Source organism: Amblyomma americanum, chromosome 11 (assembly GCF_052857255.1).
Source record: "Amblyomma americanum isolate KBUSLIRL-KWMA chromosome 11, ASM5285725v1, whole genome shotgun sequence".
NCBI classification, from domain to species: domain Eukaryota; kingdom Metazoa; phylum Arthropoda; class Arachnida; order Ixodida; family Ixodidae; genus Amblyomma; species Amblyomma americanum.
Window position 1 is genome coordinate 88,960,778 of NC_135507.1, and position 16,393 is coordinate 88,977,170.

The 16,393-nt window shown below is 45.3% G+C and overlaps 1 long non-coding RNA gene across 1 annotated transcript in view; it reads right to left on the reverse strand.

The window, feature by feature from the left end:
* Positions 1-16,393, reverse strand: part of LOC144109455 (uncharacterized) — a 38,850-nt gene that overhangs the window by 9,051 nt on the left and 13,406 nt on the right. The window lies entirely within an intron of this gene.

Here is a 16,393-nt window from a genome sequence, read left to right on the forward strand (position 1 = left end):
CAACATTGCTTTTTTTAAATTTTTCTGTTATCCTTGTTTATATGTGTTTCATTGCTTCATCCCTTTCAAGTGAAATACCCAGATCTGTATCAATAAACCTTTGCTCTAGCCTAGTATTATTACTAATTGCACTTAGATGTTTCCAAAATTTCTTAGCTGCTTTTTCCTCCTTTTTATTTACTTTTGACATCCATTGGGCAACCTTTCTTCTAGTTTTCTGATGAACCAAATGGATGCTTTCCTTCTACACTTTATGAAGGTATCCCATTTTCTGACTACTTCAGCTTCTGATTCCCCCTCTTCTCGTGATATCAGTGTTCCCTGGACGCTTCCTGACGTTTATCTGTCGCCTTCTTGACCTCCTCATCCCACCAACTGTTGGGTTTGCTTTTTTTCTCTCTTGACTTAACTCGCACCCTAGCTAGCTCTAGCTCAAGTAATTGAGTTAAATTGGTATAAGTACATTCTGTTTCATTACCCTCTGAAATTACTTTCTCTGTTTGTTGGGATGCTGCTTCCAATTGCTTTTCTGAGTAAAAATTGCCCTCCAATTGTTCATCTTGCTTCAGTCCTACATTAGTTTCTTTTCTGAAACTCTACTTGATACGTTTGTGGTCACTACCTAGACTTTTGGAACCAGGTTCATCTATGCTCATTACCCGTAATCTATCATACAACCTCTGTGCACATTAGTGCAGATTATGCACTAATGTCACACTCCCTGCCTCCCATGTTATGAGCCCTTCACGCTTCTCGGTACTGTTGCATACAACAAAACCATCACCTGTCAAGCATACCCAGCAGCATGCTTCCTGTCGAATCTGTGTACCCATCCAGGTCTCTATGTGTGCGTTCGTGTCGCCTAATATAATTATATCGCCCTGTCCTCCTAGCGCATCAATGTCACTTGCAATGCATTCTAACATTTTCCTGTTTTCCTCTTTGGGATTAGCTCCTGTCCATAGGTATAGTGTGTTAAGGCCTGTTCAGGCCTTAACACACTATCGACGAGAGCAAAACAAGCTCGACTTAAGTTCCTTTGCAAAATTTTGCATAGCCAGTATACAATGGATACCACCCAGTACATTTCATGTTCGCAAGCTAGAAAAACACGGCATCAACACGAGCATACGCTGAGTATTCTGTCACTAACGACACATTCAGGTACTCATTTTTTCCTCGCGTGATCACAGAATGGAATGAACTTAGCTCTTCATTAACAACGACAAATTCATTATTCGGGTTTGTTTCACAGTTAGTGGTTATCACAAAAGATTTTTAATATCTTCTAATGTTTGTTCCCGATTCTATTTTAAGTAGCACTCTCAATAAGTAGAATTGAAATGCAGTTGCTTCTTTAAACTTTCCCGTTTTTGCTTATGACTATGACGTGCGCCGCTGTTGTCATTATGTACTACGTTGTTTTCTGTTGCATGCTTCTATTACCATGTCGCTTGTATTTTGATGAATTATGTTGTTTCTCCGTGATTTGTGTCACTCACACGTATACTTGTACGCGTACAAGAAGTCATTGTTCATGCCCTTCTTCTAGGCTCTCGGCTGATAGCGGCAGTATTGTAAAATAAATAAATAAATAAATACAAAGCCAAGGAGTGTTTGCTCCCCTACAACTTTTCTTTTTAGCCATTAACGTTCGTTGCATCCCAGTTTAACCCTTTGAAAATTCATACTTTGATGAATGAATGCCCCAATCCCCCCTATCTCCAATCTCCCTTTCTCCTGCACTCGGTTCTATTGGAATATTCTCATGCGTAGCATGGGTTACAGGGTGGTTGCTCCATGTTTATGAGATGCGTTTCCACTAAATCATATACCCTTAATTCCTCGTGCCCTAACTGCTCTTTTATTTCCTCCCATTTCAGTCTATTCCTGCCACCTCGCATGTTAATGAAACCTATATCTGAATTAACTTGGCCCTGGCGCTCGTGTCAATTTTTCTCCTATGGTTCCATCGTCTCTTTGACCTTGGTTCTTCATCCTGTACACTGGTTACCTCAGAGCTTTGGGTGCCCCAAAAAAAGCTGTTTCCTGGCGACCTATATTACTACCCACCCTCTTGCCAGTGGCACCATCGTAGTGAATGCCATCCTGTGCAAAAGGGTGGGAGCTGCCCTCGTACACTTCTCTGTTAACTTCCATTACCCCGTATCCTAGTCATCGACTCATTAACTTAATTACACGGTTAGCCTCAATGACCCTTCTTTCCGTTTCGCTAGCCTATGTCTCAACCTCTGGGAATATGCGTATGGTCACATGCACACTCTCAGTGGCCTCTCTAAGCCTACGCATCCCATATTCTAACTGCTTCTCGAGATTCTGGCTGCTCCCCTTCAGTACATCGTTGAGACCAGCATATATAACGACAAAGCGTTCGCCATCCATGCTGTGCCCTATCACCTCCTGGGCTTTGGCCATTGCATCTACGATGCATTTCCCTGACTGGGCCCCTGCACCCGTCTGTCCGCCTTCACTGTCGTGAAAACGCCTCCCTCAACCCTTGCTACGTTCGAGTCACCGACTACCAGAACCCTCCTGCGCTCTAACCGTTCGCGTCCTGGCTGCGACTGCTGCCCTCCGGATCGCACTAGCTGCCTCTCTTGCCGCTGTACGCTACTGTCGCGCGTCACAATGCCCGTTCTTACCTCTCTCTCTCTTCCCTGCTCAAAGCCTGCTGCGCTACAGTACTTTAGGATCGACGAGCCTTGTCCCCCACCTGACTCTGCTCCAAACCGGGGTGCCCTGCCGGCCGCGACCTGAGCGCTTCTACCTGCTCTTCTAGCTGGGCCCGCTTTTCCCGCTCCTCTTTCAGCTCACGCACAATTCGCTCCAACAGGTCGTCATTATCCCCCTCCCTCTTAAGCGGCTCGGTGACATGAGTTTCTAACTTAATCCGTTCCCCTCGTTCCACCTTCAGGACCCCTTTCAGTTCCTTCATCCTAGCTGTCCATTCCCCTTTCAACGTCTGAACGGCCTCCTCAAAACGCTTACATAGCTTGCACACGAAGCTAGCCCCATCTGCCTCGGCTGAGCTCCTGAACTCAGTCTCGTCTAAATCGCAGCAACGTTCGCACTCCTGGCACTGCACAGACTCCTCGTCCACCTTAATTTTCCTAGCTCTCCGGCCCATCATCCGGGCGACTACGCAACGTAAAAGCCCGCCAAAATTCCTACGCAAGAAACTTCCGTCACTACGCAACGTAAAAGCCCGCCAAAATTCTTACACAAAAACCTTCGGCAGTACACAACCTTAAAGCCCGCTAAAATGTCTTAGACAAAAACGTTCACTACAAAAGCCGGCCAAAGTTCCTGCAGAAAAATCTTCGGCACTACGCAACGTAAAAGTCCGCGAAAATTGCTGCACAAAAACCTTCCGCAATACGCAACGTAAAAGCACGCCAAATTTTCTACACAAGAACCGTCGGCCCTACGCAACGTAAACGTCCGCCAAAATTTCTACACAATAACCGTCGGCACTACGTACCGTAAAAGCCCACCAGAATTACTACACAAAAGCCTCCGGCACTACGCAACGTAAAAGCACGCAAAAAATTCCTACACAATAACCTCCTGCACACGCATTTCCACTGGCCTTCCTACTCTTAGCACGTTTTAAAACTACCGCCCGTCAGCATGTGTAAGAGCAAATACCGAAAAGTGCTTAGGTTCGGACGTAGTCGCTGGAGCTTAGGAAAAAGCGTCCTCTTTCGACGGCGCCACGAGTAGCAGAGCGAAACGCCACCTGTCACGGCGAGAGCCGAGAATAGACAGCTGGAAGGAGGCTGCCGCGGGAAAATTCCACACGCTAATTTCCGCCGCTGGCAGGTGGCGTGAGGAGAGCTGCGCTCACACTTCGCATTACCGACTACCGTAATCATCTATCAACTTTTTGGCCATGGTGACAGCGTGAGCAAACGTTTACTCAGTTCGAGCAAATTTCGTTTTGGCACCGCTGCACTGAAATGAGCATTAGCACGAAGCCCAGAGATATCGAGCGCTCAAACAGAATTGACGCAGTCAGCCCAACAAAAAGAAATGTCGACTATCGAAAATTTCGCGCATTTCAAAGGTACAGAGCGCGTACTGGGCCAGAAAGCTCTAAGGGACAGGCGTTATCATAACTGAGTGATTTTCAGCAAACTGTGTTTGAAAGAACACACCTCATTCTATTAAGCAAACACTAATCTGGTCGATGGAAGCTTCGTTCTAAAAGCATGGAAATCGACAAAAACGCTTCAATTTCTGACCATGCTAGCCAGAATGTCATCATTCTCCCTACATGACTGTTTGCCAAGTCAAACCATAGCAGAATAAATCACAACTATCTCTTACTGCTAGACGCTAAAACTAGAAGCATTATCCCAAAATGTGGCTCCCTTCTTAACCTCATTGACACTGTCAGTAGTAATATTGCTGTAGAAACTGAATTCTAGTTGCATTCCTTAGTTCCTAATTATGATTTTTTCTCTCTAACAACCTGTATATACTACGGCCGCGATTATGGCGGTAAACGCGGAAGTGGTTTGTTTATCACCGCGCATAGCAACCTCCATTTCTCTATCCTTGTTATGCCCCGCCTGCTTGAGGCTGCCTTTATACCTTGCGGTGTACATTCTCACCCCTGACAACTGCAGCTCTCTACCGGCCACCAGATCTCGGTGATTCGTTCCTTTGAAGATTTTCATGTAGCGCCACACGACTTAACTTGATTACGCCCCCATACGCCTATACTAATTCTTGTCGAGTTCAACTTCACCGTTGTAACCGGAATACATAGTACGCTCTAAGCCTTAAACGCTAGCCAGGCAAACTCGCGTCTGCTAACATACTTGAGATCCTCCTCATGTCACATCTAGATGATGTCTTGTAGTTTTCGCATTTTTGAACTCTTAGCGGCCATGTAACTATGCATGCTTAGCACCAGTGGCGTCCTCCAGGCGCCGGAAAGTTAAAAAAGTAACAATGTGCCGCAGAAGCGATTATCCAAAAATAAGAAACCACGCACTTGGTTCTGTAACTAGTCCCTTATTTATTTTCAGCAGAGATCCATATAGAACTAATAGACCCTTTTTGAACTAAAATACAGGAACTTATTCAAACTCATGTACCCACAATCACTGTAGCCGAGAACGTAAGTTCCCCATAATTAGAAAACACTCGTATCCTTGTAATTTAAGAAAGAAACAGATATTTTCTGAGGGAAAAGGGTGTTACAGCACAAGAGCTCTGAAAACTATTAAGGTACAAAAAACCTCTGACTCCTTGCAGAAAAAAAAGCGCTTGCTTTATTTGTTCACCGTGCCTTCCATGCTATGCAAGAACCCAAAATTTGGAAAATCAGTGATCCCGCTTATTCAAATGCTTATCACTGCTCGACCTCGATGGGAACATTCTTCCATATCAGGAAAGTGCCCCGGTATTAAATCCAAAGTTTTGCTTTGTGTTTACTCGACATCCTGATACCACCATGGTAGCTTTTTAATGATTTCACAACCTTTTATTGCTCGGCCTATTATTCTAACCCATGGGGTTCTTAAACCTATTGAATAACTGAAGCTGACCTCATGTGTAGGTGTGGACGAAATTATTTCAAATTTTTTAAGCATAAAAAACACCGTCTGAGAAGAGATACGGTGTCCCTGGAACAAGGCCATGATTGCGTCGAACCAAAGTTCTGAGTCCGATGACCAAAAGTCGCGGAGCTTGAGAGCAGAGACCTTGGACTCACGAGGTGGTGGCGTAAGTAGCGACAGAGAGATTACATGCGCTGAAAAATCCATGGCCATGGCTTACACGACGGAAGACTAGGAAGGCGGAGGCAGCCGTGGTCTCGAGTTCCGGGGAGCAGTAGAGGTTGAGGCAAGCACAGGTCAGGGAGAAGGGAGCGAAGACCCGAAGACGCGAAGTCCACAGTCGCCAAGTTTATGGAGAGAACCGCAGACATAGGTCATTGTCGGGTCTCTAGAACCGCATTTAATAGGCCCTTCTCCGGCTTACATGAGCCAGATAGCGTGCCGCCGGCATTGGTTGTGCAGCCACCAAAAATCAAATGTGCTTGCGCCTCAGGGCTGATGGTTGTCTCTATCTGTGGCCGGACGACGATGGCACGCTACAATGGTATTTGTAATTTCGTCCGCTCCTGGGGCGCTGGATCTGGTGTCCAATCGCATAGCAGCATTGACCTCCTCATAGGTGAGAGGGGCATCTCTAATACTGAGTTGTGGGGGGGGGGAGGGCACGGGGTATGGAACAATGGCTGTGGGCGGGTTGTGGGTACCAAAGTATTGTTTGCGAAGGTCATCGAGGAGAACAATTGGTCTGAACATTTTTAGGTGTGGGCTATGGTTTGGAGGTTGCGATGGGTGGCAGCATTGGTGGTGTACGAGCTGAGAGGGCCCAAAAGGATGGTTCAGGTTTTGGCTGTGCTTAGTCTACCCTTGGCAGAATCAGAAATCTAAAGCCAATTTTGGGAGGAGAGTGGGGAGGAGTATTCTTTGGCTGCCTCCGGGAAGTGTGCTATGGAGCGCTCGAGTGCGCGAGTGTGCTTTTGTCGTCGCCATCTACACAGGAGGTCACACCGTGCCTCCCAGAGGTGTTGGATGTGGTTTCCAGCTTAGGGGTATTCTTCTATGCGTTGAAGGCTGCGGGTGTGTTAGGAGTGACGCTCGTATAGATTTTGGATCTGTTTGGCTACTTCTGCTATTGATGAGGATTTTGGTGCGGTCTCCCGAAATTTGTGCCAGCTCGCAATGCGCATGATGCCCATGGGTTTTCAGTGTTGATGGGGCGGGATGCTGGTGGACAGAAAAAAATGGCCGTTCCTAGGGTCTCCCCCAGGTTGGTCCAGGCAGGTCGTGGAATATTCTGGGTGTAAGTGAGATCGGGGAAGGTATTACGGTAGGCGCTGTTGCCAAGATGGGTGGGTGAGGTGAAATCGGTGAGGAGATTTAGTCTTCGTTCATCTACTGCGTGATATACGGCGGCCCCCTTAGCGTTATCGGTGCGGCTGGCTCATGTACCGTGGGAGGCGTTGAGGTCTTCCAGGTCGACTAGGCAATAGCGCTGTCCCAAGTCTTAATATATGAAGACGAGAGCACTTATCGAGGCCTGCTTCTGCTTAGGGGGCCCATAAACACTGAGAATGAAACTGTTCTGTCTTGTGCCGTTTTGCGGAATAACCTCTACAAGCACGTGGTCAAGACGGTCTTGTTGCAGAGTGTAGGGGATTGCTTTGTTCATAGTATGTTGTGGCCAAGTAATACACCAGGGTGGCAAAATCCTGTTCTGGTGAGAGAGTGCGTTGTCGGTTATGGCCACCGAGATCAGGCCACACCCCAGGCCCGCTTATGCAATTCCATCGACACGCGGAGCTTTTTTTCAAACCTGGTGGAAAATCGCGCGGCACCGGGATTCGAGTCCCGGTCCTCTAGCACGCGAGGTGGATGCTCGACCTCTAGGCCATTGCTGCATCGCGGATGACATTGCCTTGACTCCCTCAGGAGATCAACTGCAAATCACGCTCAATGAGTCAGAGAGACAGCAGAACAGTGGGTCTAAAAATTAACCATCAGAAAACCAAAGTGATGTTCAACCGTCTAGCAAGAGAACAGCAGTTCACAATTAGTAGTGAGGTGCTGGAAGTGATAAAAGAATACATCTACTTAGGGCAGGTAGTGACAGCTGATCTGAATCATGAGAGAAAAATAACTAGAAGGATAGAAATGGGGTGGAGCGCATATGGCAGGTTCTCTCTGATCATGAATAGCAGGTTACCAATATCCCTCAAGAGAAAAGTGTAAAACAGCTGTATCTTCCCGGTACTCACCTACGGGACATGAACGTGAAGGCTAACGAAAAGGGCTAAGCCTAAGTTAAGGACAACGCAGCGAGCCATGGAAATAAAATTGATAGGCGTAACGTTAAGAGACCGGAAGCAGGCAGAGAGGGCGAGGGAACAAACGCGTGTTAATGACATCCTAGTCGACATCAAGAGGAAGAAATGGGCTTGGGCAAGGCATGTGATGCGAAGGCAAGATAAACGCTGGTAATTAAGGGTAAGAGAGTAGATTCCAAGAGAAGGCAAACGTAGGGCAGCAGAAGGTTAAGTGGGTGGATAAAATTAGGAAGTTTGCGGGCATAGGGTGGGCGCAGCCTGCAAAAGAGAAAGTTATTTGGAGAAACCTGGGAGATACTTTTGCCCTGCTGTTGGTGTAGTCAGACTGATGATGATGATATGGGATTGCAGTGAAGGAATTTGCGACCAAGGAATGCTACTGGGGATTGGGAATAGGTTTCTATCGTGTAATATCAGCAGATGCTCGCAGATGCTTCACAGCAGATGCTCGCGCTTCTTGCAGGTGGATGACATTGTGTTAAGTGGTGACTGGGGTTTCCACTGGTCAGCGGAAACGACAGTCGCACTTGGAAAAGCTGGTTGCGTCGACCTATACAAACTGAGGTAGTTGTGCTCCTTCCATTTCCACAAAACTAGTGGAAGGCATAGACTCCGTTGAATTTGAGGAAAAGAAAGGCGCATATCTGGCTCCTTGGATTGCTGGACATCTAAATGGCGCTTTGAGGTATTCGGTCGTTACAGCGACGGTGGCGGAGCCACGCGGCCTCTTCCTGAAGCGGCGAGCCGGTGATCAGTCGGCGCGGCGCGTGCAATCGCAGTGGTTTGCAGCGTAAGATACACGTCAAAAATGAGCATATTCTGTTATTATACGGAGTTCGAACATTCCAAATAGCAAACATGCTGTTTCTGCTAACATTTAAAGAGTTGATAAAGCAGTTATTAAGCGCATTCCGCAGGTTGGTACAGAGTTTCAGCCCAATGACCCGTCTCAGCGGCGTACTCTGTTGACGCCACGACATCGTGTCGTCAATGCATTCCTGTTCGGAGTTTTGTTCATTCGACCAATGTAGCGTATTACATCTGCATGAAAACAGTGCAGTGCTTATACAATGAGCTGATATGAAGTATCGGTTATATTTTAAGGCGGACGTTTGCAGAAAACTTAGGTTTTTCTTCAAGCTTCAGTCAATTCTGGTCTAGGTTAAACACTGCTTTCTGGCCACAACGTGATTGTTAAATAGCGATATGAATGGCAAGAACTTCACAATTATACCTTCATTTCTCGAATATAATCCGCAATGCGGATGAATAACCGCAAACGCTTCTTGGCAACTGCTGTCTGCTCACCCCATCACAGCGTTTTCCGCCGCTAGTCAAAAACACATTTTGAGCGCTAATTTCCACAGTATTACGAAGCTCGAATGACCACTTTGCTGCCGCTTTAAAGAACAGCTACATTGAATTTTCTATTACCGCATATATGTGACCAACGTACGCTGCAGATGGACTATAGTAGGACACAATTAAGCCTGCAGTAAAGTTCCGCCCACATTACGGAGCACCGAATAGAATTTATTCGTGAGAAAATGTAGACCCCTGGTAAAATTTTTCTGTTTACCTAAACAAGCAGCCAATCACGAGTCGAAATTGTAGGCTCAAGGATTTTGATCATTCTGGCTTGTTTGACGCTGCCCAAAATTAAAAGGTTGATTTTGGTCGCTGGTGTAATTGCTAAGGGCAGTTATTTTACGCCGCGGACCGTGGCCACTGTTACCAACTGTTTATTTTCTTTTCAATTGCGTCTTTATAAGATCAGCGCGCAAGCAATACACATAACCGTATATATGCGGGTAAGGGCTGCACTCATGTAGGCACCAAATATAGCGGCAGACTTTTTGGGTTATTAAAGTAGTTTCTCTCGGCTTTCGGGTAAGTGCCGAAAGAACAAGGAAGTGAACGCGCAAAAAATCACAGTTCAAAGTGTTTGTCGCACTTTACTATGCTGAGTGCGCAAGTTTCAACAGAGGTTTTGCGGCACTTACGAACAGGCGATTCCATGCCCATATCGATAAAAATTTATTTCGAGCCTGTAATGCAGCCAAACTTAAGGATAGGATCTTATTAAAAACCAAACATTTACTTCTGCTTATATAGACTCTAAAAATCGCGCGGAAGGTGCCACAACGTCAGGAAGACGCTTTACTTCTATAGAGACGCACGCTATGGCATCGGCGCCATCACCGCCTCGTCCGCCTTGTCGCACAGCCGCCGTGGCACCTATAGGAGCAGGAATGACCGAATGGAGCGGCGGCCTATTGCTCCAGGAGGGTTGATGACGCCAGTTGCGCGCCGTGTTTCGGCCACGGGTTTCTGATGACGGTCGGGTTTCCCATATTGAGCCAAGCAACGTGCGCGCATTTACACAAACCCGCTATATTGAGCCCTGCCATCCCGCCTGCTTACACAGCTACTGCCAGTAGACCTGGCGTTACATTCGCCGGATGTCAGCGCGGAACACGCGTTTTGTGGAAAGTCGCCATTTGATATAGCATCAGAAATACAAATAACGGGAACAGGAACGTAGGATTGCAATTTTAGTATTTTCTCAATTTTGAGCTTTTCGTTCGCTATGTCTTCATTGCCAAATCCTCCCCGACCGCCTTTGTAGTAATTATCCACAGTTGCGACGTCGGAATGCAGTATGTTTGTGCATGCTAAATACAGTAAACGGGAAGACGCCAGCACTTCTTGCAACTTTTTGTTTTTAATAGAGCAGATCACCAACACACCGGCTAACGTCATTTTTTTTACGTTATTTCTTCATAAACATGCAGCTGATCCTGCCTTTGTACTGTTTTTCTCATCTACTGCGAAATGCAGCCTCTAATTTTCGGATTATTCTCAGACACGCCTCGTTTCTTCATGTTAAGGCGGCCAAAAGAAATTCGCGAGTTAGATTTTTGAAGATGAGCACTCTCTTGTTTTAGGGCAGCGCCGATGAACGTGTAATTTCATTTCTTGCTTTAACTGCATGAAAGCTTTACATACGTCGTGATCGCTGATTTTATGCAAGAATTTAAGCTTTTTAGTGTGAAAAATCAGTCAGAATAAACATAATTCAAGCCCTCATAGCTGTAATGAGTTTATATTTGCACTCTCGGCAGCGAGAACCTGCGGCCGGCTTGTGCTCTGCAAAGAATTTATTATGCCGTTTTTTTTTGCGAACTCATCCCCTGTCTAGTTAGGGAATACAAGGCACCTTAAAGCAATTGAGATTCCAGGCAGATGCCTTATGTCATTACGCCGAGCTCAAATTTTTTCCCCAGCCGCATCGCTTAACAACTTGATGCCGTTAGTAGATTTGACAAACAGGACTTTCGAGAAAATCCGTAATTGTTCAGCATAAAAGATAGAATTTTTTCTTTGCGATTTTATCGCGTTTTATTAATGTACTGAATATTTGAATATTCTTTTCTCAATGCGTAATAATTTCACAACAACGGGTTAAGAGCCTACGGCTCTCCGACGTTGTTTTGTAGTATGTGTGCATGGAGCCTAGGACCGTGGCCCGGAGGGATCGGATGGATGGGGTCCAGGCACGTGCCACTCCAAAGCCTATTTGTCTCCGGGAAGCAGAGACAGCCAACCGGGCAGTCCATTCCCCTTAGGAGCGGATTGCACTGATCCATAAAAGAAAAGTCTCTGGTCAGAATTTGCAGGTGGAACGTTTTAAAAATTATTGCAACGTGTAATCTATAACGAAATGTTTGATTCAGCAAATGCACGACGCACAAAAAATTTTTTACACAGCTTCATGTGACCGCTGGGGCAAAGAAGAAGCATCACTAGTCGGCACCATTATTGATGCATTCATATGCTGAAATCAATAGGAATCATCCAAGTAGCTTCTGAGGCAGAGACTACGCTCACCTGTATACCATGCAATCGTTCACTGCGTGAAAAGCACGAGCACTTTTGTAGGTGCTTTAGCTTTTGGTGGTTTGGCAGCAGACTCGCTAATCAGTAAAGCGACGTGACAGCTGTTCAAAAGTCATCGCATTTAACTGCGTCATTAGGTTTCGTTTTGGAATGGTGGCCTCGTTTATCGCCGATTTTCTTGAAACCGACGTCACGCTGCGGTGGCGCCGGGAACTAGTCCAAGAGGGACCACCACGCGCGGAACTGCATAATTTGCACCGAAGCATCAGTGCTTCGCTGGCACATGCAGACGTTGCTGTTACAGTTTGCTTGTAAATCTATATCTTAGCTGTTGCGCGGATGTTTCCGCACTCCAGAGGTAAAAAAAAAATTCAGTGGCATTGCGACAGTTTTCTGATGCCAGTAATACAGAGAACATGGAAAGAAAAAGTTTCAGTGCTCCTGCAGAATGCTTGCAAGCCTCTCTCTCCCCGCTCTCAGTCAGTTCTAAATTGAAACATTACATGCGTTGCAAAGGAATCTGCACATAAAGCTATTGTTCCGGCTTCGATCTCCTAGTCGACAGTACCCCTGTCGTTGCGTAGTCCAGTATGTCAGCCTATATCCTATTATTGTTCCTTTTCCCCCTCTTAACGCTCTTTCTCCAGGAATTCGCCACCTGTGTCTTCGCCACTCCCCCTTAGCGGATGAGTGCCATCTTTATTTGAGGCAAACCAACCAACAATCCATGACACGGCCGTTCTTCTGAGGCATCAAGCCTGTATTGCTAAAGAATCTTCTTGCACCAGAAGAACCCGTGTAAATGCGCGCCGCTTTTAGCAAACATCACTGTGGACTCAAGTATATCGGAGTCATTCCAAGCGCAAATATGTTTGTGAATGGCTGTATTTCAAATTACATGCCTTGTTAAATCATCAGTGAATGGTTACACGGCGCTTTGTTATCCTTGAAAATAGGGGCACAGCATTAATATGATTCCGTTCGAATTTCAATTCTGATTCTTCTTGCAGTTTGTTATCTGCTTATGTGCCCTCCTTTCAATCTGAATCAGTAAAAGAGACCATGTGACGGCTAAGATCGAACAGAATCAATTCATCACCATCATTAGCCTGACAACGCCCACTGCAAGAAAGACCTGTCTTATGAATCCCCAATCAACCCTGCCCTTTACAAACTGCGACCACCGTACCCTATCAAAAACGCAAACGAAAATTTTATTTTGTCACAGCAGGCATTTCTGTAGTATTTTGAGACCTCACAACAGAAATTCTTGTAGTAACAACAGGATTCTTTTAGTATTGAGCAGTCTCCTGTCGTAACAATAGAGCCAGTTCTGTCACAACAGACAATTTCTCCATACTACACAAAAATCTGTCGTAATGACAGGAGGGCAAAAATTTCTGTTGTATGTTGGGACCGGCTCAGTTGTGTTTTTCCACTGAGTATGCCCGCAAGCTTCTTAAACTCATCCGCCCACCTAACTTTCTTCCGCTCCGTGCTACGCTTGCCTTCTCTTAGAATCCACGCTGTCACCCTTAACGACCGGCGGTTATCTTGCCTTCGATTTACATGCAATGCCCAAGCCCATTTCTTTCTCTTGATTCCGAATAGGATATAATTGGCCCGCATGTGTTTCCTCACCCCCTCTGCCCGCTTCCGGTCTCTTAACGTTAGACCTATCTTTTTTTTTTTTCATGGCTCGCTGCGTTGTCCTGAACTTAAGCTGAACCCATATCGTTAGCCTCCACATTTCTGCCCCATAGGTGAGTGCCGGTTAAGTACTGCTGTTGTATATTCTTCTCTTGAGGAATATTGCTAAATTGCCATTCATGATTCGAGAGAACCTGACATATGCGCACCACCCAATTTTTATTCTTTTAGTTATATCCCTCCCATGAACCAGCAGAATCAAATAATAATACCTATATCACAGCGACCTTATATACATTCCCATTACAAGCTTTCCATCTACTACTTAAGAATAAACTGGGAACGGCGGGGTTTTTTTCTGCGTGAAAAGATTTCGCGGAAGAGGCGACGTCAGACTTCACGCATTCCACAACTACACACAGATACAGATATATGTTCATATCCAAAAGGGACACGGAAACGTTCAAACAGTTATGCGTCTTTCTTTAACCAGCAATTTGTAGTTTTTACTGCCCAGGAGCACTAAATATTTTGATTTTTTTTTCAGTTGCAAAGCGAAATTTTTTTTCCTTCACGGTAGCATGACTGGAAATATTTGTCTGGTTTGTATTTTTGTTTTCAGAGGCAAGTGCTGCATAGGTGTTTGGGCATCCCACCGAGAAGCGTTCTTAGGGGGAGTGGCTCAAAACCCAGAACAAACATCTGGCGTCGATGCTGCGAAATGCGCCGTAAATAAAGAAGATGACCCCGCATGCACTGGAATCGTCCAAGCTAAACTTTATAGTAGCAACCTCTTTATGCACCAGTGCCGGGAGAGTGCAACGATGTAGACTTGCAAAACTTTATTGATTCAAATACTACTAGTGCAAGTTACATTCTATGCGCATGCGTGGGATCAGGAGTGATGTGACGTGGACTTTCCCTTCGTGCGGCTCGCACCTGAACTGTACTGTGACCCTTTTACCGCAAAAGACCGTGCCCATGTATAATGGGCTTGTCGCAGCCTGCAATGGTGAGGGTCGAAGAAAGCGGCGATGAGCGGATTAGACCAATTATACACGCAGGTGGGCTTCTTTCCTGTGCGGGCCAGACGCGGGCTTCACAAAGCGGAATTAAGTCAACCATCATTTGATGACGGGCACATATGGGCAAATGGTACGTCATATTTGTGGTTTGGTTTGTGGGGGTGTAAGTTCCCGAGGCGACTCTGGCTATGAGGGACGCCGTAGCGAAGGGCTTCGGAAATTTCGACCACCTGGAGTTCTTTAACGTGCGCTGACATCACACTGCACGCGGGCCTCTAGAATTTCGTCTCCATCGAAATTCGAACGCTGCGACCGGTACCGAACCCGCGTCTTTCGCGTCAGCAGCCGAGCGCCATAACCACTGAGGCACCGCGGCGGCCGGTACATCATGTAAATCCACCTTTAGATGTCATTCTTGCAAAACATCATGGGTACATAAATATACGACAACTCAAAACATCAGCTCTGCAACATTACCTGATTTAGTTTTGTGGCAAGCGATTATGAAATCATGTGCACCTCTGGTATGTGTCGTACACTTCACGTAGGTCTCCGAAAACGTAGATCTACATTCTCGTGCGTGTACCATCAACGTAAATCTATGATCACGTAAGCCTACGATAGCGTAGGCGTGCGATCTTGTATTATCATTGTCACTCCACGCACTACCCGGCTCTGGAACCATCTTCCGTATTGCACCATCCTGCAGCGTAATCATGACACCTTTCGCGAACATCTACTCAAACACTACGTTGATAACGCTTAGCATTTCATTTATATTCTCATGACTCATATAACTTTGTTTTAAGCTACTTGAGACTATTGTTTTCCTGCAGTGTTAATGCGCAGCTATCCTCATGTGTGCCTGAAATGTTTTCCTTCGCTTTTGTGTAACTCTTGTTGCATTTCCCCTATTTTTGTTCCATGATGCATAGTTGTATCGTAACTGTATCACTTTTTGTAAACTATATTTGAACTCACTTGTTTTTGTCGGTTTTGTTGCCCTTTCAGTATGCTTTTGATTACGAACCTATTTTACACTAACTTCTGTATTTGACCCCCTCTTACACGATGCCTCGAGGAGGCCTGTAAGGTGTGTGTAAATAGATAAATAAATAAATGAAGAGCAAATGAGACAACCGAGACAAGAATAAGCAAATCTGAAGCTCTTAGCCAGGGGAAGCTCAATGCTTAGCGCAGGTTATTTTAAAATCGAAGGCGTGAGGACTCTTCTCGAGAAGTGTTAATCGCCCTCGCTTGCATTTCCACTCCGAGAAATAATAAGTTGGTGTCTTTGACTTGGCACCTTAGTTTTGTTGTTCACGTTTATTTATTTATTTATTTATTTATTTATTTATTTATTTATTTATTTATTTATTTATTTATTTATTTATTTGAGTACCCTAAGGGCCCATTAGGGCATTACATAGGGGGGGACGAAAAAGTTCAAGCATGAGTGAAATCTGTACAATGTAAATATATGAATGCATTAGGAACCATAAAAAACATCTAGCAGAAGCAAACAAAGAAAGAAAGAAAGAAAGGAAAGTGTAACGAGGTTTATACAATGTTTAGTAGCGTGAAACACACATAAGAACCAAAAATGTGAAGCAAACAATCAGTACCCATCGGAACACGAGTTTAAGGATACAATCAAATAAACATTTAGATAAACAGCCTACACAGATACATATCAGATGAAGCGGAATGAATTTTACACAATGCCAAGCACTTGAAAACACTGTTTAAGTAAATAATCAAGGAAATGTGGTTTCGGACAGGTTGACACACTCTAAAAAGGTTATCAGTGCTGCATGAAATGATGATGATTCCGTAAGCGAGACAATGTTTGCAGGTAGCGAGTTCCATTCGGCAACAGATAAAACTAAAGGCGAATTTTGATAAG